The 23,469-nt window shown below is 40.1% G+C and overlaps 1 protein-coding gene across 1 annotated transcript in view; it reads right to left on the minus strand.

Annotated features, from left to right (window-relative positions):
• LOC128736305 (uncharacterized) overlaps positions 1–23,469 on the minus strand; it is a 337,844-nt gene that overhangs the window by 302,064 nt on the left and 12,311 nt on the right. The window lies entirely within an intron of this gene.

Genomic DNA, 23,469 nt, shown 5'->3' on the forward strand with positions numbered 1-23,469 from the left:
GCTCTTCCAGATAATTATTTTTGCATAAAAATCAGAATTTAAGGTGTGCACTTTTATGATAAAATAGTCATTAGCTTGATCGCATCGTTTTTACGATGTTGCCCGTTAGAGGGTTAATTTACTTGTCATCCTGAAGGAAAAGTAGGATGGAATCTCGTATTATTACTCGCTCATCGCCATCAAAAGTCAATGTTCGTGGGAAGCAAATGTTGTTTTCTCTTAAGGCTCATCCTTTCATATATTAGATTTTTGACGTTTTAATTTGTAATCCAATTCTACTAGCTCCGTTATTAAACTGGCGCAGATTGCCTCCGTCGTCCCAAGGTTTCAAGTAATTATGTCAAGGTCATCTACGAAGGCTAGGAGTTGATTAGTTTTGCCGAATATTGTTCCTCTCGTTTCGATGCCCACTCACCAGAATACACCCTCAATAGCAATGTTACATAACATACTAGACAGTCCATTCCCTTGCCACAACTCTCTGTACGATTCGGATTGTTCCGAAAGTGCGCCCGTAACAGTGGCCACCCATTTGGGATAAACATAAGGGACCTTTTAGCACAACGACCGAGCATTTGGCATAATTCCATAAACTTTCATATAATGATCAAATGAACATTTTCTCAAATGATTAATGGCGAGATGGCCGTCGAAAGCACCGATCACCGCGGGGGCCAAATTATGAAAAATTTTATGCCAAAAGATCCCAATTGCCAATTGGAATTATGCCACATGGCGTCATGCCAATCCCAGCCAACACCAACTCGTATATGAATGTACGAAAATTATCGTAGATATCTCTTAACAAATTCGAAATCGTGAATAAAGCCTAAGAAGGCGCGCGTAAATTGATATTCCATGATTTATAATAACAGTAGTAGACAAACATACGGTTTTCAGCACATAGTTGTATAGCATCATGCAGTTGGTCGCGCCTAATCGGATCTTAATCAGAGTGTTGGGGAAGAATAAATGCTTAATGCGAGAAATGTAGATTCAGGCAAACTGAAAATTCTTGATATTAGGCCAAAAATATAGAGCGAAGGTGAGACTTAATCAGAGTAACACGCTCGTAGCACATCACTGTAGGATAGCTTTGATCATCTGCGTTAGGTCTGGTTGGTGAACGATTGGAAAAGCGTATCGTTGGTGCCTCGTGTAACTATAGGAATGAAATAGACCATACAATGATCCTTAACTTTTTATCCAGCAATCCCTATCCCTACCTCCTCGCGGTGCCAGCCGAAATCAAGGAATTTTAGTGGAGATCGGGTAATCAACTCCGATGGAAGCTAAGGTCGCATACGGATAGGGAAGAACGACTTTCTCTACTCATTGGGCCCTTGCATTTCAGATTAGGAGCGGCTCACGACAGCGTCTAATCGGGAGCGAATTTTATTTTATTTTTTTATTTTATTGCATTACTTCATCTGACACGAAGTCTAAATAAAGATTAAGTGCTATGAAAATGAATTAAAAATGTGCTGTCCCTGCACTGTAGCTAAGTTGACAACACCGTCACGAGACTCGGTAACGTGCGCTAGTAAAGCAATCTACCAAAACAACCTCGAAAATATTGACTGATTGCATTATTTGTTACAAAAAGCTAACTAAGTTTATACTACTCGACAAAACATGACCTAATGTAACAATATAGTTACAACACGTATGTAGAATTTCCCAACTTGGTGTGTAAAACTCCTAGCGCAACAGCATTTTATAACATTATCTAAATTTTTAACAGGCAACATAATCATACTTACTGCATTCGTAAACAATGCCGCCCAAAGGCAGTAGTTTAAAAGCATTTTTTATTTGTCACCTTGGACAACGACCCCTTAAGATTTAAACTTCGAGTGCGTTAGGGCTTTTTTATTTGCCAAGAAGTGGATGGATGCCTCTTTGTTGTTAATGTATGTATGCCCCACCAAAGACCTCCCCGTTTTACTACGAAATCAAATAAAAATAAAACTGCCTGTACTCGTGAGTGATACCAGCAAGCAAAAACCCTATAACCTAGCACTAAGCATTACATGGGATTTTCGGGGAAACAAAACTCCACTTAACGACTCTACACTTCCTCCTATGAAAATTTAGTGCTCCCGAAATACTTTTATTGCACCGTGATATAATCTTAACGACCCATTTTAGATAGCTATAAAAGAACCCTCCAAGTGGTTAGAATAAACAAAAGTTGTACTTTGCAGTTTCCACAATGGAGCACCGCCGCAACACCGCACCGCACCGTCACTCGTGAATTTAGCTCATCATCAACAATAGTGTTACTGCCAGGTTCCGATTGATTTCGGCACCGATGGGATCGGGAAAAAAATCGTGTGAATCGTGATCGCTCTCGATTCAAGTGCTAGATATTTTTTTCCTGAATAGCAAACAAATTCCAGCTGTCAGTTCTACGTTCGGCCTATGCAAAGTAATAGACAAACGCCATAACTCTAATCGGCCCTAGTCGAGATTCTTTTGCCTGGGCAAAGATTGATCAAATTAATGAAGGTCAATCCGGAACTCTTTGCCAGCTCCGTTCACGAACAGATCAGCCGATTGTTGGTTGATCGAGCGGAACATTGCGCCGACTCATCATCGCAACGTCAGCGTGGTTGCCATCATCATAGAGAACCCTAGAGAATCGTGCTTTTCTGGTCGGTTTCGGAATGCGATCGGTAAGATCGGATAATAAAACCAACCGTGTGCGCTGCTGTCACATGATAGGGTTCACTCGTTTTTGACCGCTGTACAGTGGACTGAAAGCACGATTTTCAAGGGTTTAATTGAAATCACTGAGAATATGGGTGGTTATTACGTCTGTATTGACGTTCAAAATAATACGTTTATTTCTTGGCTTTTTATTTTCACAGAAACTAGTCAACATAGCCAAGAAAAAGAGGTTTCACCTGTACCTTCTTAAAATCAGTACTAAATCAGTACAGTACAGTACTAATCATTACCATTTAATTCTTAAAAATTCGTTCATGGATAACTATTATTGAGTGCTGTAATTAATGTAGTCAAGAATTCTAGAATTGCAAATAAAACAAAATCTCTTACTTACTAATAAGCTATCAAAACAAAAACGAAAAGATAAGGATATAAATGCTTGAAACTCATTATTCTTGAAATCGTCAAAACCATTCTGGCTTCGACTGGCAATTGTTAAATTTATGCATCATCACAGCCATTTCTTTAAGACTAGAAACCCACACGCCAGAAATGGAACTACACTGAATGAGCTTGCTAATTGCTGCCAATAATTGGAATTAATTAATCTTTTCACATTGGTTTCCCATACCCATGTTTCGTTCGTTCGTTCGGGAGGGAGGGATCCTTTCCTCCCGTTCAGGACGCTGCGCTGCTGTTCCAGTTGCCGTGTACCGTGCTAGCTGTGTTTAACTTTGTCGAAATCATTATTTTCCCCCATATATTTTCGCCGCACAGATTTTCGAGTGGTACTCTGCACTTCATGTTGCCATGATGCTTTCCTATGCACACTTGGGCTCGTCGGTAGATTTCCCCGTTAGGAATTAGGTGGAGTGTTCGTTAATTGATGGATGTGGTCGGAGTTCAACTGGCAGAACGGAAGACGAAATTCCATTCAAACTCCTTTGTATCCTAGCCCGAAGCATTCACTCCACCCTCTCAATCCAAGGTGAACTTTAGCAGTGTAAAATATGTAGAGCACAAAATCGAGAATCCTTGTGTTAAATTCTAAATTCAAAATGTAAATTGCGCACCCACCCCGTGTTGCGGTATTTTATCGATAACAGCAAAACACTCAATTTGGACCGATTTCCCATCTGAAACGGCTCGGCACAACAGTACTGCTTGAAACGGTTCCCGTTAAAAACTGCCTAAGTACTCTTCCCTTCATCAGAACCACACACACCGAAATAGAGAAAGAGAGTAGGTAGTTATGTAGAAGTGTTTCACCCAGAACCGTGGGGGAAAACACGGCAAACGAGAAGAATTCTTTAATGCCATTGTGCTGTACACGCTTCGTTCTCGTACAAGCACAAATCACTCCAATTTTTTTCTTCTCGATTTTGCTTCGGAAAATCCAAATCGACAAAGTAGAATGCGGGAAGAAAATTCAACGCTTAAAGCCGCTTGCGACGCGTGAATGAATAAGCGGATTTTTACATTGCTTGGTCCTGTGCGTAGGACGGTAAAAAAATTCGAGCTCCGGGCCCGGGTCAGACCGAAGAGAGTGTGTGCACCTTAACGTTGGCGGTTGTCTCGGATAAAAGATCTTTTTAATGCGTCTGTTCTTTTCGAGTTCGTTTCGAGAAGCAAATGGTCTGTGGTCCGTTTTTTTTTGTGTGTGCGTGGAAACCTGAGGTTTTTACCGGCCTTACACGCGCGAACAGTGAATCCCGTTGATATATGATACCATTGCAGGTACCTATGTTTCTGAACTTGTAGTGTCATGTAGAAATGGTTCTACATAACTTCTCGAATAGTTATAAATCCGTACATCAGAGAGGTGTGAATTATAGGCTTAAATGTGCCGCTGCTTTCAGGTCCAAGCTCGCGCTTGGGATGTGACTGGAAAGTGTAATGGTGAAAGATTTCTTTCATTTCTGTGATTTAAGATTGAACTTTGAGAGGTCAGCTGGAATTGGAGATCCTCCCGGTTGAAATTTGATACCGGCGCGGCCGCATCAAGTAGAACACTATGAATGATATCTGTTATAAATGCGCGAGCTTCAACACTAGATTGATAATAAACTTTCTTCAAATGCATTTAGGTTTACGAATTCTTTACACTATAGCTGCTTACTTTTACTGTCTGCTTGAAAATCGGCCTATATTGTTCTATTCATAAATCGGATAATCGTAGTTGTGTCTCCAACTACCGTGGTGTATCGCTATTTTATTGCCTAAGCAAGGCATTAGAAAAACGACTTCACAGCGCGCTGTACAACACAGTTGCACCAGTCATCGCTGAGATCCAGCACAGCAACTACCAATTTGATTAGCTACGTCTCTCCTTTATTCATAGAAGTCGATGCAAAATGACCAGTGGGCTATATATACCTCGAGTTTACAAAAGCCACTACACATTCTGGTAAGCGCCAAATTGAAGCACATGGACCTTCCGGATTGGATTACAGAATAGCTCTATTCATATCTGACAGAGCATGCGAACTGTAGTGAACTCCGCTCGTTCTCGAACATTGGATATTTCTTCCAGCGCGGTGTACCCTAAGGAAGCGTACTCGGACCATTGTTCTTCATTACACAAAGGTACATTAACAAGACGATTCGAAAGATACATTTTAAACCGCTGGAGCAGCGGCCCTCCAATACCGAGTTAGTCCAGTTTAACAACAGCGATTTTATGATTCAGCTGGGCAAAGGCAGCATAGAAGTCCGTGTAGATGACGTCTGTCGGACGTTGAAGCAGTCCATTACGTAGGAAGTGAGTGTTAGTAGATCGGTGAACGTTGAGCGCTTTGACATGAATCCGTGTTGCTCATAGACCTTGTACTGATGGACGAATGAGGAAATTGGCACGATCACACCGAGCTCGAAGAGTATTTATTTATTTATTTGTGTATTCATCTGGTTAAAAAAGTCTTCATGAATTGAGTAGGAAGGAAAAAAAACCTCCCTGAGATGATCATACATCGTCTGCTATCAAGGCGACATAAAAGGCTCATTATCTTTAATCATTATTTACATGCTTCCGCGAGTACCGACACGGTACCTTCAAATAACTCTCGACCAACCACTAATGTTACATAATGGATTATAACTAACTCAAAATGTAGTATTAATATAAAAATAAACTGCTCCATTGAATATAATTATATTATTTCAAAAAGGAAATGAACTTTAATATATGGGCCTTTGTCAGCAACTCGTTGCACTTTCCATCACGATACTCGACCATGCACATTGCGAACCCTTAGCGTTGATTTCCTTAAAACAGTTCTGATCTGGTCCAGACTAGTCTATTTTGGTGTCTGGTCTGGTGTGGTTTTTGGCTTCTGCGCTGATCCGGTCTAGTCTTAGAGTTGACCTGATTTGGACAGGTCTCCGTGGTAGTCTGGTCTAGTCTCTAATCTCCCAAGTAAAGTCCTCTAAATTCCAAGTTTTATTGCGTTCGTATAGTGGTTTTCATGACCAATTTAATAAAACCGCTAATAAAACTATGAGCTCCACCAGAACTTTCTGATGACCGCTATGAAACTGCTTTCTGACCAAGTGGCCCAGTCCTCAGAATGTTTTCATAACCTTTATAAGAATCAGGTCATAAACTCAAGTAGTCGTATCACGCTCTGCTGAAAGCAGCAATAAAACCGATTAAGCTTTCGCTGCTTGATAGCCACTGCCAAAATTCAATAAAGCTTTTCGCATTTCGCTCTGGTGAAAAGCTAAATATCAGTTCACCAGCTTTGTGAACTTAAAAATATATCCGTGAGCAGAAAAGTTAAAGTTTTACTGACAGATCATTCCGAACGATTTGGCTTATAGCGTCCATAATAAAATAACACACAGAATATTTAATAAATTTTGAGCAATTTTATTGGTTTGATGCATGAGCGCATTGAATTTTATCGTGCATATTGATATGACAGGTGAATAAAATCAACGCACCTTCGAAATTTTGCAATTTTCAAAACCTGGTGGGTTTAACAAAATAAATTTATCCAGTTAGTCAATCTTAATTCCTAGCAGAATCATTTTAGTTGCTTCCTGTGACAGGAAAAGCGATCGATAATAAGTTTTTTTCTGCATAACACTTTGCTTTGATGAAAGTTTGTTTGCGTGCTAAAACAAAATACTAGAATATGGCAATATGGCCTCGCATAAAAAAATGATTGTGGTGTTGAACTTTAGTATTCTACATAATAGTAGCAAAAAAAAAACTGTTTGGTCAGGGTGTCACCGTTTTAATAGCTCTATAAAACTAACAGATTTCTTGCGGCTTGACAAACAGCCATGATAAGATCGATTTGCATTGGTGCGCCATTTTGTATTGCTACGCCACACTTATAGTAAGTTTATAAGAGACGTCGTACAGCCAACAAGTTTTAACGTGGTAATATAAGCAACCACAGTAAATTAGCTTTATTAACAGTTTTATTATGGCTTTTCTAGCTAGCTATAAGTGTGTTTGGACTTTTATCGTCTTGGTATTGTGCAATACCACAATAAAACCAGAGGTAATGATTAATACCGCAATAAAACCTTTATAAATTTCAAGTAAAACCAAGTGGCTTTAGAATTGTTACTTGGGGCTGTTATGGTCTATGATCAGGTCTGGTTGGGTTTACTTGCTGGGGTAGTACATTTAGTGTAGCCTCAACCTGGTTTGGAATAGTCTGGTGTTTTATGGTCTGGTCTTCCCGTTGAGTTGGTCAGGTCTGGTTTTCGGCATCTAGACTTGTTTGGTCTGGTCTGGTCTAGCTTCTCGACTGTTCTGGTCTGGGCACTGGGTTAGTCACTGAAGTTCTTGTATTCTGAAATAGTCTGGTGTGGTTTCTAGTTTCTGGGCTGGTCTGGTTTGGCATGGTTTCTTGGCGCCTCTTGCCTGGTCTGGTCTCCGGGGTAGTGTGGTCTGTTATGGTTTGATCTGGCCTCTAAGCTGGTCTGGTTTGGTGTTATTCCGGTTTAGTTTCTGGCCTCTGGGCAAATATGGTCTGATCTCTGGACTGGTTTAGTCACTGATCTAGTCTAATCTGGTCTAGCCTCTAGAGTGGTTGTCTAGTCTATAGTCTATTCTGATCTGGTCTGGTTTCGGGGATCTGCGGTGGTCTAATCTGGTGTTCGGGATAATCTGGTTTAGTTTATAATCAGTTACGGTCTGGTATAACCTCTGAACTCGACTGATCTGGTTTCTGGCCTCTGGGCTGGTTTGACCTGGATTAGTCTGGTCAAACCTGGTCTCTGGGGTAGTCTGGTATAGCCTCTAGCCTTTTCAAGTCTGATTTCTGGAGCAATCTGGTTTAACCTGGTTTTTGACTTGGTCTCGGTCTGGTCTAGTCTGTTATGGTATAGTCCGGTCTGTGAGCTAGACATATTTGATTTCTGTCTGACTTCTTCCTGGTATACTTTCTAACCTCTGGGTTGGTCTAGTCTCTGGAATGGTCACGGGTTTGGCTTACTGTGGTATGGTTTAATAGGGCTAGTACTGAATAGCCAAAACACAAATGGCGGAATAACAAATAGCACAATCTAAGGGCCGAATTTCAACAATTGACAGAGTCTCGAAAGGTACAACATGAAAAATGAATTTCTTGAAATATCCAAATAAGGCCATTAAAAATATTTTATAAAGTTTTTGTCCTTCCAGTGTTGCGACACTGAAGGGAGTGGCGAAAACGCAGACAAATAGAAATACAGTGGTATTCCGATTATATATACAGCTGGTTTAATCTACTCCCGATTTTACGTACCCCCAATTTTGTCTACCATTTTGACCCGTTTTTAGCTACCTTATTTTTAAATTGTCATTTCAACCATGCGGCATGAAAATTTGGAAGATTTTATGAATTTTTACATAGGGTACGGGAGGGTATTTTCAGCAGGTTTCTAAATTCAGCCTATTTGTCTTTTCTTTCGCCACTTTGCCGACATACAATTTTAATATGTTATAACTATTTTCTCAAGACTGTTAGTAATCTACTAGAACGTCACAACCACCTGTTCTTCCACTTGAACTAGGCCATAGGCCGAAAAAACAGATGCCATCGCTTAATGGGCCGAAAATACCCTCCCATGCCCTAACAGGGAATATTTATTTGTAGGGTATTGTCGTTATCGTTGGTCCACTGTTATGGTCGGGCCATCAAGATTTTACAGTTTTAGTAACTCATGATATCTATGATACAACCATTGTAAAACTTCTAATTGTGATAGCTAACTTTTCACAATATGGTGAGTTTCAATCGTGTATTCAAAACACCCGTACTGAAGTCAGTGACTAAATCTTACAAAAAAAGTTTTCCAGGCGCAATGAACTTTTCTTCCAGAAATGATTCATGAAAGGCAATTATCGAGATAAATTTTGAAAATGTATTAAGTGTGTTGTGCTGCACACGAAAACTATAGAAAAATTCCCTGCAGTAAGGTGTTTGGGAAGGCTAAGGTGAAATACTAGAAAAGCGCTATTTGTAGAGGTCGGGCCACTTGAGTAGTCATGGTTGGGCCACCATTATTTTAAGCGCAGAAGCGCAATAATCGCTAGAGAATGTCAGTCACGAAAAATGTGATGAAATAAAGCAAAATTAATACGATAAAAACCTAGATTTTTGTTGTTTTTTTTTCATTGTAGTTGTACACTTCGGAAAAGGCGATTGTAGCAATATTGATTTTACAAGATCGCCAAAATTTTGCAAAAATGCTATTAAAAATAGGGTATTTGTACCTATATGAGCCGTTGTTCACGGAATTCATTCTTTTCATGCCTCTATATAAAATTTCAATACGTATGGCTTAGATTTTTTGCGGTGGCCCAACCTGTACAACATGGCCCGACTATGACAACATTTTTTGTCTTCACGTAAATGCCTATAACTTTTTTTTATTTTTCAAGCAATCAGTTCAAAACTTTACGAAAATATACCTTATTCTTAGACCTTTGCAACGATGTATTTAGATTTCCAAAATTCCTTTTGAAACGAAAGTTATGGGCGAACTCCAAAACGTGGCGCAACCACGACGACACTCCCCTATTTTATATGGCATCTGCAGCATGTAGTTATACAAAGAGTAGGTGTGAAAATGCTAGAGTCAAATACGCAAAGTAACATCGATCTATTTTGTAACGCTTCTTTTTTTCTTTTTCTTTGTAAGATTTTGTGAAATTTGGTGCTAGCTGGGTTTGAGCCCAGTTGGCCTCGAGGTAAGACCCTGGTCTAATAAGCCAGTCGTCGTATGTTCGAATCTCAGCTGGGAGAAGCTGTTAGAGTCATTAGGATCGTTGCACTGTCCTGTATTGTAACAGCTGGTTTCGAAGTCTGTCGTATACAAACATAAGGTCAAATTTCGATAACGGAATTAGCACCCAGGCTTTGCTTTGCTTTGGGTTTGAGCTTCTGTCCAAAATTTTCTCCTGAAAAGCTTATTAAAATACTTTCCATTTGGTATTAACATCATTTAAATCGTTTCAGTGGTTCAAAAGTTATGAATTTTTAAAGAAAGAAAGGCGGCAGAAATGATAATTTTTGAGACCACACACTCAGAAAAGAGAGCTTCAAGTGACAAATAAAAATACGGGTCTAAAATTTACTACAAAGGAATAGGTCCTCAAAATTTGGATCAAATCGGAGCAATTTTGAATCTCTATATGTCTTTTTTTCATAAAATTCCTGAATTGATATGCATTATGGCTAATGGTTGATATGAATAAAATGAGTCCTACGCATAAAATGACACTGAAATAATACTTAATTGAATAAATTGATCAATAATAGCAATATTTTTTGTTCTTTTAAATTATTTTAGAGCAATTTATTTTTTCCCAAATTGGCCTACTTTCCAAATATATCCAACCAAATCCAAATCTATTCTTGTTTTTCATATACACGTTATTACTTCCATGCAAAAACTTACAAAAAGAAGACAAAAATGAAAAAAATTTTTGCCGATTTTCGGAAATTCCATCGTTCGAATTTCCATTTCTGTTTCGTGTTAGAAGCATTAACTCTACTCGTACACTCATTTTTCGAATTATTTTTATGTTGTAGAGCCCATTTTTGTCTTTCTTTTCGTATGTTTTTGCAAGGAAACTAACAACGTCTATATGAAAACAAGAATAGATTTGTTTTTCACATTATAATTTTAAGTAACAATGCCCAAAACGCGTTTTTTTTGGTGGAATAAAAAAATCTCTTTATTTTTTTTCACCCCGCCACCCCACCTCTTCAGTTGCCCAACACCCGAAAGACAAAAACTTTATAAAATATTTATAATGGCCTAACTTATATCCTACAAATTATTTTTTTGCCACCCGATTTTTCAAGCCAATTTCCAAGGAGGGGGGGGTGACAAAAACTTTAAAAATATTTTGCAATGGCTTTACTAGAAAATAAAAAAAAACTTGTTTCAAGAATACCTTTGTTTAACACTTAATAAAAACGGAACTGCGTTAACAATTTGTTTTTGTCTGGTGAATGAACCTCTGGGTTAAAACAACTGTAACAAAAAAAAATTTGTTGCTCATTTTGTGAGTATTCACACATCTTGAATAGATTTTTTGTTCTATTTTTCTCCGCGAATCTGGAACGTTCCCCTGATGAGCCCTTATAAGATGCGAGACCTATGTACCGTGTCATTAGCAAACGTTTTCTATATGATTCATGGCAAGACGGACACAGGCCGCGAGTGTTCCCCGGTGACCCACCTTCGGAATGGAGCGGACAAGTGAGGAATACAATGACCGCAAGCAAAATGGATCGGTGAACTCTCTGACAATGCTCATAATAAAGCCAAGGTTTCTATTAGCACGTGTTATTATGTGAGAATAGTGATGTTTAAAGGAGTTTTTAGTCTAGTCCTAATCAGGGCCCTACAACGTCACCTTCAATTGCATAGCGTCACTCATAAATGAAGCAGTAAAGCTTCGGTTTCTACAGAAGCAGCACCGCTTCAGTTTCAAACTAGCTTCAGTCAGCGTCAGCAAAACGGGTTTCACTTCGTCATGACGATCAGTTTCAACTTTTCATTAGTACTTTTCTATCAAATATTCAGAAGAAGACCAGCAACTATGAATGCAAATGAATTGAATTTGAGTAACAATTCCTACAATGCAACGTATATTGAAGTTAACCTTGTCAATGTCGAAAAATCGTGCCTGACTTTCTGCCATCGTCAATTGAAACAGCCACCAACTTCAACTGAAGCTGGCTTGAAACGTTCAGTTCAACAAACGAAGCAAGTCACTTCATTAATGAAGCGAAGGTAAGAGAAAGTCAGTTTCATTTATTTGTTTCGACGATGCCGGGCCCTGGTCCTAATACACCTAGGTCCTTAACTACTGTGACTCTTTCGAGCATTTTTCCAGATACTGTATACCCGATCAAATGAAAATAACCAATTTATAACAGGATGAGATAAATAAATAGATAAATCTAAATAACAAGTTTTTTATAACAAAATCTCCATTGAGTTTTGTTATACACTTGGTCTGGTAGTTAAAATAAAAATAATAGTAACAAAATCCGCTCTAGGCATATCACAATTATTTAAACTTATGATATAATTTGATCTAGTTTATATCAAGATCTGTCACAAAAACTAGAATTCTACCCTGCGTTATAACTAAAATGTAATAAAGCATGTTATAAGTAACAGAATGAGATGGAATGTTCGTAAAACATTTTGCGTGTCGCAAGTTTTTCTATCACATTTGTAACAAACTTTGATAGAAATCTCAACTGGAACTACAATTCTGTAACATTTTTGTTAGAATCATCTGATCAGGTAGTCAGATAATATTGGAGTTTTCTTACAACACAACTACAAAACATTTCGACACAGTAATCGTTGATAAGTTTCGCAGGCACCAGTCAGAGAAAGAATTCAATAATCGTTGCAGTTCAATACAGTCTGTCGTAGTTCGGACGACAAGAAATAATTTCAGATCGTCAGCGTACATGAGTTTACTACCAGGCGGAATAATAAACGGTTATAATAAACGGAAGCATAAAAGGAATAACAGCGGTCCCAGGTTACTCCCCTGCGGAACACCATACAGGGTAATGAAACTGTCTGACTAAATGTGACCTAATTCAACAGAAAGCGAGCGGTCAACGAGATAAGATTTCAGCCACTCAGTCAAGTGTATTGAGACTCAGTAAAGTGTATCCCAACCCGTATTCCAAATAATTTTGATCAAGAAGAGAGAGGAGCCATTCCTCAATAACCAGCTATATCGTAATATTTTTTTGAAACGATGATTCTACATTTGATGAAGGGACGGTAAGGGAAAATAATGAAGAAGGATTTTTTGGGAATGGAGGGGAAAGTGTGGAAAGGTAGGGGGGTAATAGGTAGCGACAATTAACAAGTTGTCCTTGTGACTCCTATCTTTTGTCCAATGCTGGAAGGTGCATGGATCGAACCAAGCTATAATCAGAGATTATAACCGGGCCCTGCCAGGGCGTGTGGCTCGCTGATACCCGTGTACCTTTGAACCATAGAGGAGCTGGGCAAAAGAAGTCTGCACAACCCCCCTTATTCACCGTAGCGACATGGGTTGGGCTATTTTTAGACACAAATTGTGCCTCAAACCTCCACCTACTGTAGAAACCACCGACCGAGAAGTTTTAATCTAACTTGTTTTTACTTTCAGGACGACGACACTATGCAGGCCCTTACGACTTGCAAGGTACTGCGTGTGACGTTGTTGGTCCGTAAGCGTGTTAGTCCGCGTTTCTCAGCGCGGGTCTTCGGAGAAAGGCTCCGTTCCTATGAAATTGACCAAACTCGTGATTTTAGTCACGACCTTGAAATGAGGTCAGGCATATATTAATATTTTTTTGAAACGATGATTCTACAATTTATGAACTTTCCCTTACCGTCCCTTCATCAATTGTAGAATCATCGTTTCAAAAAAATATTAATATATGCCTGACCGCATTTCAAGGTCATGACTAAAATCACGAGTTAGGTCAGCTATATCGTGTTTGTCTCCTTTTTGAATTCAGGAAACAAAACATGTTCTTTCCAGCGCTCAGGGAATATTGCTTGCAACAACGATTGATTAAATATCATTCTTAGCGGGGCGCATAGCGCAGTCGCGCATTTTTTCAGAATAATAGCTGGAATACAGTCTGGGTCGCTTGATGTAGAAGGTTTTAACTTCGCAGATCCCGGGTTATTGGAATCAATCAGTTAAACGTGATGCGACGTACGCAGACTACAGTTAGTACATATATAAAAGTTAATGTATGTTTGTATGTTTCTATGCATCGTCATAACTCCGGAAGACCTGGACAGTTCTCCACCAAATTTGGTATACAAGTCCTTTGGCATAGAGCATCAGCATAGGGGTCAGTCACTGCGTGGTGGTTACTCAGGTAAGGAGGGGAGGTCCAAATAAGAAAAACGCACTTCGTTTCTGTCGCATTATGCGAATTTTTGGACCAATAACAGATAGACGTAGATTGAAAACGAGAAGAGGGTCTGAAAAGGGACGGAAGGTACCCATTGATATGGAGGGTGGTCAGAAAATGAAAAAAAGAATCAATGTAGAAACTCCCGGAAGGAAAACAGAATTTTATCCATAAAATGTAAGAAAAAATAAATGAACCTTATTCGTGTTATTTTTTTCAATTAATAAGGTGATGTCACTAGAATTATTTTCATAACGGTTTTTTGAGCATAATATATTCCACTATCAACATTTTCGTTGGTTGAAATTATCATAATAGACATATTTTATATAGAAAATCTTTACAACGAAATCAAAAATACTTGTTGAAAATTTTTAAATCAATCCAAAACATTATCATGAACAGTATAACAGTATACTATTTTTAACACTCACTGGTTTGAAATGCTAAATTTCAATCCACGCTAAATGCATGCAATTATTCAAAGATAACCATCCATAAAAGTTTTTTTTTTAATTTTGTGCATAAAAAAAATAATTCTATAAACCCACGAACCCACATTACATAAAGATGCTCCAGTGCATTGAGGTGTGCGATTCATTGAAAAGTTTCTTTACAATTCGGTCGAGGACTTTCCCGTTTTAACGATACACGGTGCCACTAGTCAGTGCCATACAGCAGCACCAAAATAGTCCCCCAGCAGCAACTTCAGAATTTATTGTCAACAGCGGCACAGACCTTGACCGTATCCGTCTAATTACACCGTGAAATATATCTCTTCCGCTGAACGCCCGCCGCTCGCCCGCACACATTTTCCCCGTCGAAAACCATCGCACCTACCAAGTTTCTGTTTCAAGTCGATTCACGGATTTGTAATTTAACGGTTTCCTCGTTCCGCGCACGCTCGTCACCGTCGATGGATGATATTTTCCGGCAGCTTGATTCAGTTTATTTTTGGGAGTCATTTTTACGTTCCATTTCGGTGGCGTTGGCTGAGGGGAAGATGCATCGGATGCTTTTCGGACTGGAAAAAGAATCGATGGTATAACTTTTTGGCCGTCGCGACGACTACGACGGTTGGCGGGTGGATTACAGTTCGACGATAGGAAAACATGGATTGCCGGAAAATTGAAAACTTTCCCCTTCCGTAACGAAGCCAGCCAGCGGTAAAATCCGGCCATTAATGGTAAGACGGTTGCCTTTCGTAGTGTTTGCATCTAAATTCGGTATTAAGTTTCCAAATATTTGTTTTTCTTCCGAGTCGAGGATCAGATGTGCGTTTAAACAGAAAAAGAAGGGGGAGAATGTTTTATAGTCTTCTAGTCTTCTAGCAAGCAAGTACTGCTCTTGTCAAAATCGATCGAATGCGCAGCTGACATTGTAGCTGATAGTGAGCGAATGGATATTCAGGTTCAGATCGGGTGACCAGAATTTTCCTATTTTTGGGCCCACTACTGCGTGTCTATTCTGGCAGCTGGGTACAGTTCCAACAGGCGTTCAATAAACTGGCGTTCGTCGGTTAATGCTCCGTAAGTTAGTTCGAGGCCCATCAACGATGGTTGTGTGAAGAACCGAGTGCCCTGCGCCTAAAATCCGAAGGGAAAAAGAACATGAAGGATGCGAGGGAGTGCGAAGGAAATTAAACGTTGAATGGCTATCAAGCAAAAGAGATGAAAAGCAGGAAAGTGGAAAAATGGATCGAACTCGGAAGATATTGAGCGTGATTAAATCACATGAGCTCTCGTCTCGTTCCCGTGTGGGTGCCGAAGTTTTCGAAACTAGCAAGCACGATTAGTTCTTTGAAGACGGTTCAATCTCACTCACTCCATTTGGATCTGTTTCCTTTGCCCTTCCAGTTATTTCGGGGTGCTGGCTGGTAATAGTTCAAAGTTCCAATTCGTTCATTGCACTGTGATTTTCTATTTGTGAACGATGAAGCGGAAAGAAGGAATTGGAAGGGACACGCTCTGCGTGTATGCGAGTACAGCCAAGTTAGGCTAATCGAGGGGAAGAGGTTACCGAACATGTCAGGGAGGAGGAAAAGTGTGAAAAATGAACGGCAGATAATCAATTGAGTGTCGATGCCACGAACCGATAAGAGAAACTGCTAATGAAGTTCGGAGGTATCATTAATCTTGCGGCTCTGGTTTTGGGATTGCGTGAAATCTGAGCGCTTTTTAGGTTTAGTACATTCGCTAAAACCGAACGTCGGTGGGTTGAGTTTATTACGTAACCGGCTTCGAAAACTTTTAAATTAAATAAAACCAAAGAGCTATCAAATGATGAGGGTTTTTGTTTTAGGTATTTGACTTGCTAATATCAGTAATCGAGAGCAAGTAAGCAAGTTTTTCTTCCAACAAAGTTATTTTCCTAGCCAGTTCAGTTTTCTGGAGCCAACGCCGGACAACTTTCCTAGCGTGCATCTTTCACGTGACCTTCAGTGGTCATGGGCTTCCAACCGGGAACCACATGCCACGTGCATACCTTCTATGTCTCGTTTGTTTGTTTTTTTCGAAAGTATCCGAGAGGATTCAATTGCTCGGAGCCTGCAAATCCGTCGTCGTAGGTCAGTGCATCAATATCCGGCTTCGCGACCATTTAAATATTGAGCTAGACATACACCAAACAAACACAAACATCACTCCACCATCGCTGAACACCACCAACTCCAATGCATCACTCAACACACGAATGTGGACCCGACGAACGGCTGCTGCCGGTCACATGGCGATGGTGATATTTCACGATTTACGTCCGCGAGATTTTCTTTTTCGCCGTCCATAGTGGGAAGCGATGTAGGAAGATGGTGAAGCTTCAAAGGTTCAACCGTGGTACACCGAAAACGTCTCCCTCGTCTCCTTCAACGTGCCTCGTGCGAGCGGCCAATTGTTTGGGTCTTTTACTGACATTAGCAACTTTTACCTCGACTTTTCAACGATGCACTCATGCCGTGTTGGTTATTTCTTTCTTGTTCGCTGAAAGTGGCCGCGACGCGGTCGCGGTAGCGAGAAAAAAAGGCTTCAAGCTACGCTACGATCTAACCGAGCAGGTTATGGGACACGGACTCTGCGCGCTCGCTCGGCTCGCTAACGGTCGAGAGGTAAGCAACCACACGAACACACACGCACGCACCTAACCGCCAGCCTACAGTATGGCATGTCAGCGGTGACGGGTGAAAGTGAAATAATTCACTTTGACGTTGCAGCGGATTCGAAACGAACAGCAGTGGCGGCGCGGCTAGTGTTTGGAAATCGTTTGCTTATTTTACGGGACTTTAGATACGGCAAAAAATATAGTTTTTGCATCACGACACGATACGGTTCCGTTGCACAACGATGAGCGTTTTTTTGCTCCAATCTGTTGCACTCTTTAATTGCGTTAAATAAATTACGTTGTTTCGGTTTTCAACTCCCAAAGCAGGACAAATTTCGATTTGAAATTTAAATCGGCGAAACAGGTTGCTTTTAGCGACTGCGAAATCAGTTGACATAAGTTAACAATATTGACCTCAAAATTAACGTTAATTCGATAAAATCTGCATGGCACTGGATACTGGATACACGCAACCTACTTTTTGCAGTATTCAATAAACCATTCAAAATACCCAAGTAACAAATAAATCACGGCTCAATAATTTCTCAAAGAATTATGGTAGTTCTTCACATTGCCAAGAAGAACGAACCCCATGAAACATTTATAACTGACTATTAAACTCGAATAAAACTACTCGTAAAACTGAATCACAGATTGGTTGCTAAAATTACCGCATTAAAACTATTTTTCTTTGTAAAGTCTCCTACAAAACAATTACATGTATTTCCATGAGGAGATGTAGCAATAGAAAATTGTTCTTATTGCGGCTACTTGTCAAACTGAAAAAGAACTTAACAGCTGCGATGTTTCAAGCGGACTTTATGGGGTACTATGGTTCAAAAATTTACTCCCCGATAAATCCTTCAGAAATGTCGTGAGTACAACGTTCCCACGCATCATATTTTTGTAGATTTCTAAGCAGCATACGATACAGTCGAGCACGAACAGCTATGGTTGATAATGTACGAGTACGGTTTTCCGGAAAAACTTACGTGACTGATCCTGGAGCGAGAAATATGGTTTGTGGGCATTTCGGTGGCACTCTTGACACCTTTCGAATCGCGCAGAAAGTTGCGGCAAAAGGATGGACTGTCCTGTATGTAATTCAACATCGCTATTGAAGGTGTGATCCGGCAAGCGAGCATCGAAACGAGAGGAACGATCTTTAGCAAGAGTAGCTAACTCCTAGCCTTCGCAGACAACTTCGACATCATTACTAGAAACCTAGGGACGGCGGAGGCAACTTCTGCCAGACTAAAAACGAAAGCTAGAAGGATTGGGTTACAAATCAATGCGTCAAAAATCAAATATATGGTAGGTAGAGGCTCAATAGAAAACAACGTTTGCCTCCCATAGACAGTGACTATTGACGGCGTTGAACTGGAAGTGGCTGATGAGTTCATATTTTTGTGATCTCAGGCCATTTCTGTCAATAATACAAGTAAGGAGATTAAACGACGCATTCAATCTAGAAGTCGAATCTACTTTTCCGTCCGCAAGACGCGTCGATCAAGGAGCATACACAGCCGCACAAAGCTGACGATGTGCAAAACGCTCGGTCAGTCCTCTACAGATTTGAGACAGTGACGCTTGCCGTATTTGAACGGAACGTGTTGCGGACTATTTTTGTCGGAGTGAAAACGGATAGCGGAGAGTGGCGTAGGCGTATGAACCACGAGTTGCAGGTACAACTTGGAGAGATTCCCATTGTATACCTGGCGAAGGTTGAGAGACTACGGTGGGCCGGCCCCGTTGCAAGGATGCCGGACGACAGTGTCAGTGACAGTAAACCAAAATTTCTATTTCAATTAAACTCTTTTTACGACTCAGTGCAATTGCTGGGGCCCATGATTTATGAAATCATCCGATTTGATGATTGAAAATTCAGCTTCAAATGGGACTGTTCGGGCCCGAATTATAAGCCAAAATTTCTATTTAAATTAAACTTTTTCTACCACTCACGAATGTTTAATTGCTTGGGCCCATGATTTATGAAATCATCCGATTTGATGATTGAACATTCAACTTCAACTGACTGTTGGGGCTCGAATTTTAAGCCAAAATTTCTATTTAAATTAAAATTTTTCTACGACTTAAGAATATTTAATTGATGGGGCTCCATGATTCATGAAATCATACGATTTGATGATTAAAAATTCTAATGTAATTTCTCATATATGAATTCAATTCTCGTTGCAAATTTAATTTAGACTTGTGATCCCAAACTCCGAAAAATGCTTGTAAGAGTCTGCAAATTTTAAACCAAAGTTTCTAAGTTAATAATGATAAACTTATGTCATATAGCTTGAATGCCTACAAATAGAATTGTAAAATTTTATTTTATTTTATTTCTTCTACGTGCAGCCCAAATGCCTCAAATAGAGTATCTCAATCTACAACCAGGCATAACAAATAATTTTTTTTTTTAATTTATTAGTCTTCTTAGTAAAAGTTCAAATTTCTTGGATGAAATGACTCCAAAAAACTAAGCACAGGTTAAATTCCTTAAAATTATGAAAGTAAAAATTCTATTTCATGCGAAGTCGTCCTATTGTTTATAAATATTAACTTTTTGGGCCCCAAGCTTTATAGAATATTGTATGAACAGGTTGAATATTTGCCCGTGATTTAAGAAATCATTTTGTTGGGGTCCAAGCTCCGAAAATACTTATATAAGCAGCTTCAATTCTGAGAATTTAAAAGTAGAATTTATATTTCATCCGCAGTCATTTTACTACTCATACATATTGAACTGTCGGCTTAAGTCCCATGCCTAGTTTACTTCAGTGGCGACGTTCCGTTATCGATCCTGCGTCGAATGGATTATGGCCATCAGTACTCATTCCTGGGCTACCATTCCCCAAACCCCTCGAACACCAGCTGAACGTGCATCATCCTCGATAGCGCACATTTATCAGTTACGAGGCTGCTCCGAAGTCTACAGCCTCTTCTTGATTCTCTGCTTAAAATAATTTTGACTACCCTTTCGTCGGGCATTCTAGCCACGTGACCAGCCTACCGGAACCTGCCACACTGTGCTACCTTCATTATAACAGCATATTTGCATACTTGATACAGCTTGTGGTTCATGTGTCTGCGCTACACTCCATGTTCCATTTTGCAAAATGTTACGCTAAAAACCCCAAGCACTCGTCCATGATTCATGTCCGTAAAGTGCCTCCGAAAGGATTAGTGTTCTCTAGAGCGCCAGTTTTATGCGAATTTGCAAGCTACGGGACTTCAGCTACAAAACGTAATACATAGAAACCCTAATTCGCAGCTGCAATTAGTCGTTTCATTTTGCGACTTACATCGTTATCACATGTCACGAGCATACCAAAATATCTGAACTCATCTACTACTTCATATCGTTCCCCATTCAGTTCCTCTTCGGCCCCAACACCATTTGGACTTCCACGTTCCCTGCTAACCCTATACTTCGTTTTGGCGGTGTTAATGGTAAATCCCAATGTCCCATTTAAAGGCTTCCTCCCCTGCTCTACTACTGATTTCGGTGATATCGATGTTATCCGCAAAATCAAGAAGCATGTGAGGTCTCATCCGCTATTCTGACTCATAATTTTTACTCATCCAGCGTCATACGAATCAACGTAACTAGTTCTGAAGGAAGCCCATGTCCTAGCGTTAACTGCCACAGATCATTTCGTTTGACTGAATCGTATGCCGCTTTAAAATCCACAAAAAATAATGAGTCTGCTAGTTGTACTCCCGAAACTCATCAGTTACTAGACGTAGGGTAAATATCTGTGGAGTGACCCTTATGAAAACCAGCTTGGTACTCGCCGATGAAGAAGTAGGGGGTAGTAGGGGGTACAAAGTATAGGGAGAGTACCATATACACTCGAGTCTTTTTTTACACGGTTTGTTTTTTTCGATTACTCAAGAACGGTGCAATTTAGGGACCATTTATAAAATACGTGACGAATGTCGAGCCTCTCCCAAACGTATTGAGAAATAAATGAATGGTCCCTAAATAGCCCCGCTCTCAATATTCGAAAAAACAAACCGTGTAAAAAAGTACTTGAGTGTAGGCAAAATTGAGCAACGTAATGCCTCGATAGTTTTTACTCTCGAGTCGATGTCCGTTTTTAAAATTATGGATAATGAGCCCAATCAACCACACCTCCGATATTTATTTTCCACCCATATCCTGACAATAATGCGGCGAATTGTTTCATACAGCTGCTCGATCCCCGCTTTTAGAAATTCAGCCAGGATACTATCCTTTTCGGTAAACTTACCATTTTTCAGCTCACTGATTGCCTTCATAACCTCCTCCTATGTTGGTGGCTCCACAGTTTGGCCGTCGCTCATAATTCTTATCCTGTACCTTCTGATCTTCGTGTTTACTTGTTTATTCAACAGCGTCTGGAAATACTCTACCACCTGGCTGCTACCGTCATTTTGTCAGTAAGCAGGTTGCCAGCACTATCATTGCACATCACAGGCATGGCAAAATTCTTGCACCTGACCGTTTTGTAGAAACTCCGTGTGTCGTTGCTGGCAAACCTCTCCTTTGGAGCGGCGAGCACGTGCTCTTCGTACCGGCGTTTTTTAGACGGTAGGTTCTTTTTTCCGCAACTCTACCAGGATGAACCAAAAAGATTCGCAGAGTCTCTGGGATGAAGGAGTTCTGCAGAGGATTCGCACAGAATACCATGCTTATAGAAGGAGGATTCTTATAGGAGAATCCAAGAGTTGAATCCCAGGGATAGCTATAACTCGGTACGGGAATCGCCTGCACTATGAAATAAGAATTCTCTAGATTCTAAAAACAGGAATCCTGGTCTCTCGATTCTTTTCTCTGTTCTGACGTATAGGCGCAGTAAGCTACTCATATATATTGAACTGAACATTGAATATATTTTATAAATGATAGGATAGGATCTGAATTATCATTTATAAAACCAGCTTATTTGATACTTGCAATTTTGTATGTTTTGTATGTCATAGGGTTAATTATAACATAAAATCTGCAGAAATACAGATGGGTGGTAGATGAAGAAAGCGCTGCATTGGCGCCAAAGAGGCACATTGGCACTCATCAGAATGTGGAAAGTGCTCTTCCGGGTTCGCCGAAGGACGGTCAGTAAAGAATCAAATATTCACGCTGTGGCAGATCCTCTCAAAGTCCATGAATACAGAATTCAACACACAATTATTTCATTGATTTCGAAGTTGCGTATGATACCATCGACCGTAAAATCATGACCATACTAACCTCGCAGGGGACTTTGTCAACGTGATGGTCCCTCATGTGGGTTGTTCAACATGCCGCTACAGGATGTTATCAACGGAGCAACACACATGCACAATCTTCAGCAAATCTAGTTTGCCGATGAAATGGATGTTGTCGATAGAACAACATCTGTGGTGGTGGGTGAACAAACTAAAACTCAAAGTAGCGAAAATTGGGTTGAAGAAAAATGCGTCCAAACTAAAGTACTGTGAACCGCTAATATGACACACGCTAACAGATGGTGACTCGGTCCTAATGACGAGTGAGTATGTTTGCTTTTGATCGTGCATCGAGCCGCTATGCTGCCCGTTCTTCCCGTTCTCGACACTCTACAATGACTGAGTCGAGTCAAATTGCATGACATGACTTACAAAATAGAGCCCATACTTATTCGATGTACTGTCCTTGTAACGAAGATGTCTCTAGAGTAGATGCCGTTTTTTGTGTTAATTTATTGTCATGGGAATATTGCAGACTAGGGCCCTTTGGCTCTCAGTCCGCCCCTGGTTATCATACTTAAAAGTTCCGGAACAACGAATTCCTATCCCAAGAGTTGTGCAACAAAAACAGATTACATTTCTACTTTCGTTTAAAGTTTCGACGTTCAGTGGATTAAAACGGTCCGCATAGGATGGTAGGGTTTGACGATCTGTCCACGGGATATGTCTTAACGCGTGTCTGTTGATTCTCCGTTCTACGGCTTCTAATATTGTTGACCAAATATTTGTGAACGGACTCAATTTCACGGAAGCCGTCTCAAGAATGGAGTGTACTAGTGAAAATAAAGAGCTAATAGTATGGGTCGCGAAAATCCTCAGCCCAGGGACGGAAAAAAATCGCTTCCTGCGATCAAGATCATAGGAGCGATCAGATTCAGATTCATTGACATCACTACTTGTAAGCGACAAACACTTTGTCGCGGTCAGTACAAATTATGACAAACCTCATGTCAGATCATGTTCATTGCATGATTGCGTTGAGAAATATAACAGATAACAGCTACTTGGGCGGTTAGGAAACCATATCTTTAGGGGCGCA

Source organism: Sabethes cyaneus, chromosome 2 (genome assembly GCF_943734655.1).
Source record: "Sabethes cyaneus chromosome 2, idSabCyanKW18_F2, whole genome shotgun sequence".
NCBI lineage: Eukaryota > Metazoa > Arthropoda > Insecta > Diptera > Culicidae > Sabethes > Sabethes cyaneus.